Raw genomic sequence first — 10,000 nt, 5'->3', positions numbered from 1 at the left:
AGGATGAGCACAAGGCCCATTTTTAATAACAAACGGATACTCAACAGGTTACGGAATTGGAACCGTATTCCCTTTCGTTCAAAATTATTCAAGTGTTTAATTACTATGGAATAAAAATTCATTCATTTCATTTCATTAAAACTTGAAAATTTTCGGCTTTCGCCTTGAACTTAGGACCGACTAACTCGTGATCAACCACTGTTCACACGAAACCCTTCTCCACTTCAGTCCTCCAAGGTCTCATTCGATTATTTGCTACTACCACCAAGATCTGTACCAATAGCGGCTCCATGCAGGCTTACGCCAAACACTTCTAAGCACACCATTGTACCCTCCTACTCACTAAAGTTTCAAAATTTATAATCCAACCGAAATTGTATTATAAATCATGTACTTTAGCGGTAATGTATAGGTATACAACTTAAGCGCCATCCATTTTAAGGGCTAGTTGCTTCGGCAGGTGAGTTGTTACACACTCCTTAGCGGATTACGACTTCCATGTCCACCGTCCTGCTGTTTTAAGCAACCAACGCCTTTCATGGTATCTGCATGAGTTGTTAATTTAGGCACCGTAACATTACGTTTGGTTCATCCCACAGCGCCAGTTCTGCTTACCAAAAGTGGCCCACTGGGCACATTATATCATAACCTCAACCTTCATATCAAGAAAGGTGAGGTTCTTACCCATTTAAAGTTTGAGAATAGGTTAAGGTCGTTTCGACCCTAAGGCCTCTAATCATTCGCTTTACCAGATAAGATTATTTTACATAATTTTTAAATGCACCAGCTATCCTGAGGGAAACTTCGGAGGGAACCAGCTACTAGATGGTTCGATTGGTCTTTCGCCCCTATACTCAATTCTGACAATCGATTTGCACGTCAGAACTGTTTCGGTCTTCCATCAGGGTTTCCCCTGACTTCAACCTGATCAAGTATAGTTCACCATCTTTCGGGTCACAGCATATATGCTCAAGGTACGCTCCAGTTAGAGGTATAAATAATAATAAATTATCATTATACATAACTATATGGAACGCCCCGGGATTGAATTAATAATGTAATACATTAAAAATTAATCCCATTATTAATACAGTTAAGTTAATTTCGCCATTAGGTTTAATATAACCCAATGACTTGCACATATGTTAGACTCCTTGGTCCGTGTTTCAAGACGGGTCCCGAAGGTATCCTGAATCTTTCGCATTGTTAATCATATAAATGCATACAATTAATATTAAAATCAATGATAATAATATTATTGTAAAATTCAAAAGAATTTTAGCATTATATATAATAAAATCTATCAACACTTTATCAAATCATCAGTAATTATTCTATGTTAATAAGCTAAAAGCAAATTAATTTGAATAAACTTAAAAACCAATGATCTTTTGATAAATATTTTATTATGTTAATAGATTACAATGTCCTTATATGAAAAAAATGCACACTATTACTATAATATTTAAAATTAAATACTACAGTTATAATGATGAATTTTTCATAATGGATATTCAGGTTCATCGGGCTTAACCTCTAAGCAGTTTCACGTACTATTTAACTCTCTATTCAGAGTTCTTTTCAACTTTCCCTCACGGTACTTGTTTACTATCGGTCTCATGGTTATATTTAGTTTTAGATGGAGTTTACCACCCACTTAGTGCTGCACTATCAAGCAACACGACTCTTTGGAAATATCTTTCTAGTAATCATTAACGTTATACGGGCCTGGCACCCTCTATGGGTAAATGGCCTCATTTAAGAAGGACTTAAATCGTTAATTTCTCATACTAGATATTAAGATATTCCATACACTGCATCTCACATTTGCCATATAGACAAAGTGACTTAGTGCTGAACTATTTTCTTTTCGCTCGCCGCTACTAAGAAAATCCTTGTTAGTTTCTTTTCCTCCCCTCATTAATATGCTTAAATTCAGGGGGTAGTCCCATATGAGTTGAGGTTGTATAAAATATATTTTAGATTGATTTGTTTATTTTTATTTAATTTTTTTGCTATTTGCTATTTTAAAGAAATATATTTTTATATCTTGATTACTCAATATTATTCAATCTTTTCATCCCTTTTTAAAATTCATAATATAATAATTAATAAAATTAACAACATTATTCCTCCACATATCATATATTTTTTTTTATTATAAATTTTTCTCAATACAATAGAGTGAATTAATTCTAGAATAAAAATTTATTTTATGCTAGACATTCCTCTTATGTATTATTTAATATAATTTAAATAATGTTGAAAATTTTTTCTTTTATGGGAATACTAAGATTCTCATTTATCATAAATTTTCGTTCAAATATGAGGTATTCAAGAATATATTTTCTATATTTCTTTTTATGCTATTAATATTATGGATTGAAAAATACAATCCAATAATATGCCACCATATGCTTAAATTCTATTAATTGACTAAAAGAATAAGCAACTAATTTAGCATAGTCTTACAACCCTCAACCATATGTAGTCCAAGCAGCACTTTAAAATTAATTAAAGTACATAACAGCATGGACCGCAATATGCGTTCAAAATGTCGATGTTCATGTGTCCTGCAGTTCACACGATGACGCACAGTTTGCTGCGTTCTTCATCGACCCATGAGCCGAGTGATCCACCGCTTAGAGTGATAATTTTTTTGTATTTTTTTAATTCAAAGTCAAAGAATTTTATTTATTGAAAGTATTAATAATTAATCAATAATAAATTTTTAATACATAAGTTTAAAACATCTTTCAATAAATTGTAATTTTAAACCCAAACATTTGCAGCTGCGCATGTCTTAGGTCAACAAAAACAGTAATACCTTTTATATATTATTTTCTTCTCTATTTGTGCGTTTTCTTTTTTTAAATTTTTCAACATGTTTTTAATCACAAATAGAAAATACCATAAAAAAAAGGTATTACACACGTTAATGTGAACAAGTTAACTTATCATTTATAATATTTTATATAAATATCACAATTAAATATTATTTTCTATATAAATAATAAGTACAGCTATATGTTTAAAGGTTTTTTTATTGCGTTCAAATACAATGTATGCGAAGTTCACAATATAATATATATTGTCATAATGCATTACAAGGAGTTAAAAAAAAAAAAAAAACAGAAAAACATTCAAAACATTGTATAATTCAAAACATTTTGAATGAAAAGAACAAAAAGAAAACTTTTTTTTCTTTTTTATTCTTTTTTTTTATTTTGTTTTTATATAATTATTTTTTTTTTCTTTTCGGATAGGAACACAATAATGATCCTTCCGCAGGTTCACCTACGGAAACCTTGTTACGACTTTTACTTCCTCTAAATAATCAAGTTCGGTCAACTTTTGCGAAACAACCGTGAAACACAAGGCGTCACAGTGATCACGTCCGGAGACCTCACTAAATAATTCAATCGGTAGTAGCGACGGGCGGTGTGTACAAAGGGCAGGGACGTAATCAATGCGAGTTAATGACTCACACTTACTGGGAATTCCAAGTTCATGTGAACAGTTTCAGTTCACAATCCCAAGCATGAAAGTGGTTCAGCGGTTTACCCGGACCTCTCGGTCTAGGAAATACACGTTGATACTTTCATTGTAGCGCGCGTGCAGCCCAGGACATCTAAGGGCATCACAGACCTGTTATTGCTCAATCTCGTTACTGCTAGACGCAATTTGTCCATTTAAGAAGCTAGTGTCCTTATAATGGGACAAACCAACAGGTACGACTCCACTTATATAAACACATTCAAACACTTGTACATTCAAGATGAACGCATGAATGAAGGCTATATAAGCTTCAACACCATAATCCTGAAAGCATCTATTTAATATATTTGAGTCTCGTTCGTTATCGGAATTAACCAGACAAATCACTCCACGAACTAAGAACGGCCATGCACCACCACCCATAGATTCGAGAAAGAGCTATCAATCTGTCTTACACGCTTATGTTCGGACCTGGTAAGTTTTCCCGTGTTGAGTCAAATTAAGCCGCAGGCTCCACTCCTGGTGGTGCCCTTCCGTCAATTCCTTTAAGTTTCAGCTTTGCAACCATACTTCCCCCGGAGCCCAAAAGCTTTGGTTTCCCGGGAAGCGACTGAGAGAGCCATAGTAGTAGCTACACCCAATTGCTAGCTGGCATCGTTTATGGTTAGAACTAGGGCGGTATCTGATCGCCTTCGAACCTCTAACTTTCGTTCTTGATTAATGAAAACATCTTTGGCAAATGCTTTCGCTTAAGTTAGTCTTACGACGGTCCAAGAATTTCACCTCTCGCGTCGTAATACTAATGCCCCCAAACTGCTTCTATTAATCATTACCTCTTGATCTAAAAACCAATGAAAGTAGAACAGAGGTCTTATTTCATTATTCCATGCACAAAATATTCAGGCATTTGGAGCCTGCTTTAAGCACTCTAATTTGTTCAAAGTAATTGTACCGGCCCACAACAACACTCGATGAAGAGCACTGAAGCAGGTTTAAATAGGAGGAATATATAAAAAATACATTGTATTAATTATATATAAGAACTCCACCGGTAATACGCTTACATACATAAGGTAATGTACATACCACAATTATAGTTGTACTACCCGTATGAAGCACAAATTCAACTACGAACGTTTTAACCGCAACAACTTTAATATACGCTATTGGAGCTGGAATTACCGCGGCTGCTGGCACCAGACTTGCCCTCCAATAGGTCCTTGTTAAAGGATTTAAAGTGTACTCATTCCAATTACAGGGCCTCGGATATGAGTCCTGTATTGTTATTTTTCGTCACTACCTCCCCGAACTGGGAGTGGGTAATTTACGCGCCTGCTGCCTTCCTTAGATGTGGTAGCCGTTTCTCAGGCTCCCTCTCCGGAATCGAACCCTGATTCCCCGTTACCCGTTGCAACCATGGTAGTCCTAGATACTACCATCAAAAGTTGATAGGGCAGACATTTGAAAGATCTGTCGTCGGTACGAGACCATACGATCTGCAAGTTATCTAGAGTTCAACCAATATAACGATCGAATAATCGCTTGGTTTTAGCCTAATAAAAGCACACGTTCCAAAAGGTCCGTGTTTATTTTGCATGTATTAGCTCTAGAATTACCACAGTTATCCAAGTAACTGTTAACGATCTATGGAACCATAACTGATATAATGAGCCTTTTGCGGTTTCACTTTTAATTTGTTTGTACTTAGACATGCATGGCTTAATCTTTGAGACAAGCATATAACTACTGGCAGGATCAACCAGAATAATATATATTTCTTTTTTATATAATATTTTTTATATTATATAAAAGTTTAAAATGATATTTTCTTATTTGAAAATTATACACAAATACACAAAACATAAAAACATTTACAATATACACAACAATTTTTCTATGTTTCTTTCTTTATTATATTTTTTTTCATTATATTTCATTTCTATTGTGTGATTTTGTAATGGATTTTTTAATTTTTGTTTTGGTATCGTGAAAAGAATTTTCGTTCTCTATACATATTATTATTTAATTATTATGTAAGAACGATATTTCTTCTTATATTGGCAAAATTTTCAAATAATATCATTCTATACATTTTACTTTATTTCAATGCATATAGTAATATATATACCTTTTTTTAAGAGTATATACATTTTTTTCTTGATTTGAAATTAATAATTTCAAATTCTATTATATTTATTTCAATAATAAATATATGATAAAAAGTATTTTCGGGTGCAACACATTAATATTTTATTTTATTTAAAAACCATTCTTTTACACATATATTTTATGAGTAAATATTAGAATAGCTCACAAATAAAACTAAAATATTGTTTAATATTTATTTCTACAATATGTTAGTATAGAATAATAGATTTTTTATGTTTTTGTATAAAACAAAATCTATTTCTATTTAAACTAACTGTAGGAAACCAGGAATAAAAAACGCTCATTATATACAATATGTTAGTACAGAATATAGAGTTTTGTATAAAACAAAATTTATTTCTATTTAAACTAACTGTATAAAAACCAGGAATAAAAAACGCTCATTATATACAATATGTTAGTACAGAATATAGAGTTTTGTATAAAACAAAATCTATTTCTATTTAAACTAACTGTATAAAAACCAGGAATAAAAAACGCTCATTATATACAATATGTTAGTACAGAATATAGAGTTTTGTATAAAACAAAATCTATTTCTATTTAAACTAACTGTATAAAAACCAGGAATAAAAAACGCTCATTATATACAATATGTTAGTACAGAATATAGAGTTTTGTATAAAACAAAATCTATTTCTATTTAAACTAACTGTAGGAAACCAGGAATAAAAAACGCTCATTATATACAATATGTTAGTACAGAATATAGAGTTTTGTATAAAACAAAATCTATTTCTATTTAAACTAACTGTATAAAAACCAGGAATAAAAAACGCTATTATATACAATATGTTAGTACAGAATATAGAGTTTTGTATAAAACAAAATCTATTTCTATTTAAACTAACTGTATAAAAACCAGGAATAAAAAACGCTCATTATATACAATATGTTAGTACAGAATATAGAGTTTTGTATAAAACAAAATCTATTTCTATTTAAACTAACTGTATAAAAACCAGGAATAAAAAACGCTCATTATATACAATATGTTAGTACAGAATATAGAATTTTGTATAAAACAAAATCTATTTCTATTTAAACTAACTGTATAAAAACCAGGAATAAAAAACGCTCATTATATACAATATGTTAGTACAGAATATAGAGTTTTGTATAAAACAAAATCTATTTCTATTTAAACTAACTGTATAAAAACCAGGAATAAAAAGGCACACAAAATCAACTTTCATTTTCATATTTACTTAAAAATACATATAAAGTAAAAAATATTTCCATATAAATACTAAGTAAATAAAGTCATACAAGTATGAAAATTTTCATACAAGTACTAAATACATAAATCATATAAGTATAGTAATATTCATACTTATAAGTATTTAAAAACAATTTCTTACTAATAAACTAACATAAGGAATTCAAATATATAAAAGTATAATACATTTCCTAGCAGTAAAAAATTTTCATATAAGTACTAAATGTATAAAGTCTATGAAGCAATAAATTTTCATATAAGTACTATTTCAGTATATGTCAATTTGAGCAGATTTGTGCAAATTTGTTATAAATGTTCTCTCCCATGTTGACGTTACCAACCCGAAAATATATGGAAAAATTCTTTTAACCTATTTAAAATTTAAAAACTCATATATACGTGGGTAATTTATATCATTTTCAAATATCGTCATGGTCATAATACAACTAATAACATCAAAAGTATTTTTACAATCGATTTTTTTTTTAAATTTTTAACTTGTATGACTTCATATTTAATACTTATATGAAAATTTATTACTTCATAGACTTTATACATTTAATACTTATATGAAAATTTATTACTTCATAGACTTTATACATTTAATACTTATATGAAAATTCATTACTTCATAGACTTTATATTTTTTATACTTATATAAAAATTTATTACTTCATAGACTTTATATTTTACTTCATAGACTTTATACATTTAATACTCATATGAAAATTTATTACTTCATAGACTTTATATATTTACTACTTATATGAAAATTTATTACTTCATAGACTTTATACAATTAATACTTATATGAAAATTTATTACTTCATAGACTTTATACAATTAATACTTATATGAAAATTTATTACTTCATAGACTTTATACAATTAATACTTATATGAAAATTTATTACTTCATAGACTTTATACAATTAATACTTATATGAAAATTTATTACTTCATAGACTTTATACATTTAATACTTATATGAAAATTCATTACTTCATAGACTTTATACAATTAATACTTATATGAAAATTTATTACTTCATAGACTTTATACAATTAATACTTATATGAAAATTTATTACTTCATAGACTTTATACAATTAATACTTATATGAAAATTTATTACTTCATAGACTTTATACAATTAATACTTATATGAAAATTTATTACTTCATAGACTTTATACAATTAATACTTATATGAAAATTTATTACTTCATAGACTTTATACAATTAATACTTATATGAAAATTTATTACTTCATAGACTTTATACAATTAATACTTATATGAAAATTTATTACTTCATAGACTTTATACAATTAATACTTATATGAAAATTTATTACTTCATAGACTTTATACAATTAATACTTATATGAAAATTTATTACTTCATAGACTTTATACAATTAATACTTATATGAAAATTTATTACTTCATAGACTTTATACAATTAATACTTATATGAAAATTTATTACTTCATAGACTTTATACAATTAATACTTATATGAAAATTTATTACTTCATAGACTTTATACAATTAATACTTATATGAAAATTTATTACTTCATAGACTTTATACATTTAATACTTATATGAAAATTCATTACTTCATAGACTTTATATTTTTTATACTTATATAAAAATTTATTACTTCATAGACTTTATATTTTACTTCATAGACTTTATACATTTAATACTTATATGAAAATTTATTACTTCATAGACTTTATATATTTACTACTTATATGAAAATTTATTACTTCATAGACTTTATACATTTAGTACTTATATGAAAATTTATTACTTCATAGACTTTATACAATTAATACTTATATGAAAATTTATTACTTCATAGACTTTATACAATTAATACTTATATGAAAATTTATTACTTCATAGACTTTATATATTTACTACTTATATGAAAATTTATTACTTCATAGACTTTATACATTTAGTACTTATATGAAAATTTATTACTTCATAGACTTTATACAATTAATACTTATATGAAAATTTATTACTTCATAGACTTTATACAATTAATACTTATATGAAAATTTATTACTTCATAGACTTTATACAATTAATACTTATATGAAAATTTATTACTTCATAGACTTTATACATTTAATACTTATATGAAAATTTATTACTTCATAGACTTTATATATTTACTACTTATATGAAAATTTATTACTTCATAGACTTTATACAATTAATACTTATATGAAAATTTATTACTTCATAGACTTTATACAATTAATACTTATATGAAAATTTATTACTTCATAGACTTTATACATTTAATACTTATATGAAAATTTATTACTTCATAGACTTTATACAATTAATACTTATATGAAAATTTATTACTTCATAGACTTTATACAATTAATAGTTATATGAAAATTTATTACTTCATAGACTTTATACAATTAATACTTATATGAAAATTTATTACTTCATAGACTTTATACAATTAATACTTATATGAAAATTCATTACTTCATAGACTTTATACATTTAATACTTATATGAAAATTTATTACTTCATAGACTTTATATATTTACTACTTATATGAAAATTTATTACTTCATAGACTTTATACATTTAGTACTTATATGAAAATTTATTACTTCATAGACTTTATACAATTAATACTTATATGAAAATTTATTACTTCATAGACTTTATACAATTAATACTTATATGAAAATTTATTACTTCATAGACTTTATACAATTAATACTTATATGAAAATTTATTACTTCATAGACTTTATACAATTAATACTTATATGAAAATTTATTACTTCATAGACTTTATGCAATTAATACTTATATGAAAATTTATTACTTCATAGACTTTATATATTTACTACTTATATGAAAATTTATTACTTCATAGACTTTATACAATTAATACTTATATGAAAATTTATTACTTCATAGACTTTATACATTTAATACTTATATGAAAATTTATTACTTCATAGACTTTATATATTTACTACTTATATGAAAATTTATTACTGCATAGACTTTATACAATTAATACTTATATGAAAATTTATTACTTCATAGACTTTATACAATTAATA

At 26.9% G+C, this 10,000-nt stretch overlaps 3 non-coding genes across 3 annotated transcripts in view; all 3 read right to left on the bottom strand.

The window, feature by feature from the left end:
• LOC138858441 (large subunit ribosomal RNA) overlaps positions 1-1,966 on the bottom strand; it is a 3,977-nt gene extending 2,011 nt beyond the window's left edge. The window contains exon 1 of the ribosomal RNA XR_011397576.1: positions 1-1,966. This exon is cut by the window's left edge and continues 2,011 nt beyond it. This is a non-coding gene — a ribosomal RNA (large subunit ribosomal RNA).
• Positions 1,967-2,471: 505 nt separating this feature from the next.
• On the bottom strand, positions 2,472-2,650 carry LOC138858482 (5.8S ribosomal RNA). The gene has a single exon (XR_011397584.1). It is a non-coding gene; the product is annotated as a 5.8S ribosomal RNA (ribosomal RNA).
• Positions 2,651-3,274: 624 nt separating this feature from the next.
• Positions 3,275-5,264, bottom strand: LOC138858356 (small subunit ribosomal RNA). The gene has a single exon (XR_011397490.1). It is a non-coding gene; the product is annotated as a small subunit ribosomal RNA (ribosomal RNA).
• Positions 5,265-10,000: the final 4,736 nt, after the last annotated feature.

Source organism: Bactrocera oleae, unplaced genomic scaffold (genome assembly GCF_042242935.1).
Source record: "Bactrocera oleae isolate idBacOlea1 unplaced genomic scaffold, idBacOlea1 ctg00000009.1, whole genome shotgun sequence".
Taxonomy (NCBI): domain Eukaryota; kingdom Metazoa; phylum Arthropoda; class Insecta; order Diptera; family Tephritidae; genus Bactrocera; species Bactrocera oleae.
Note: the sequence above shows the minus strand (reverse complement) of the source record. Positions and strands in the feature narration are given on the sequence as shown.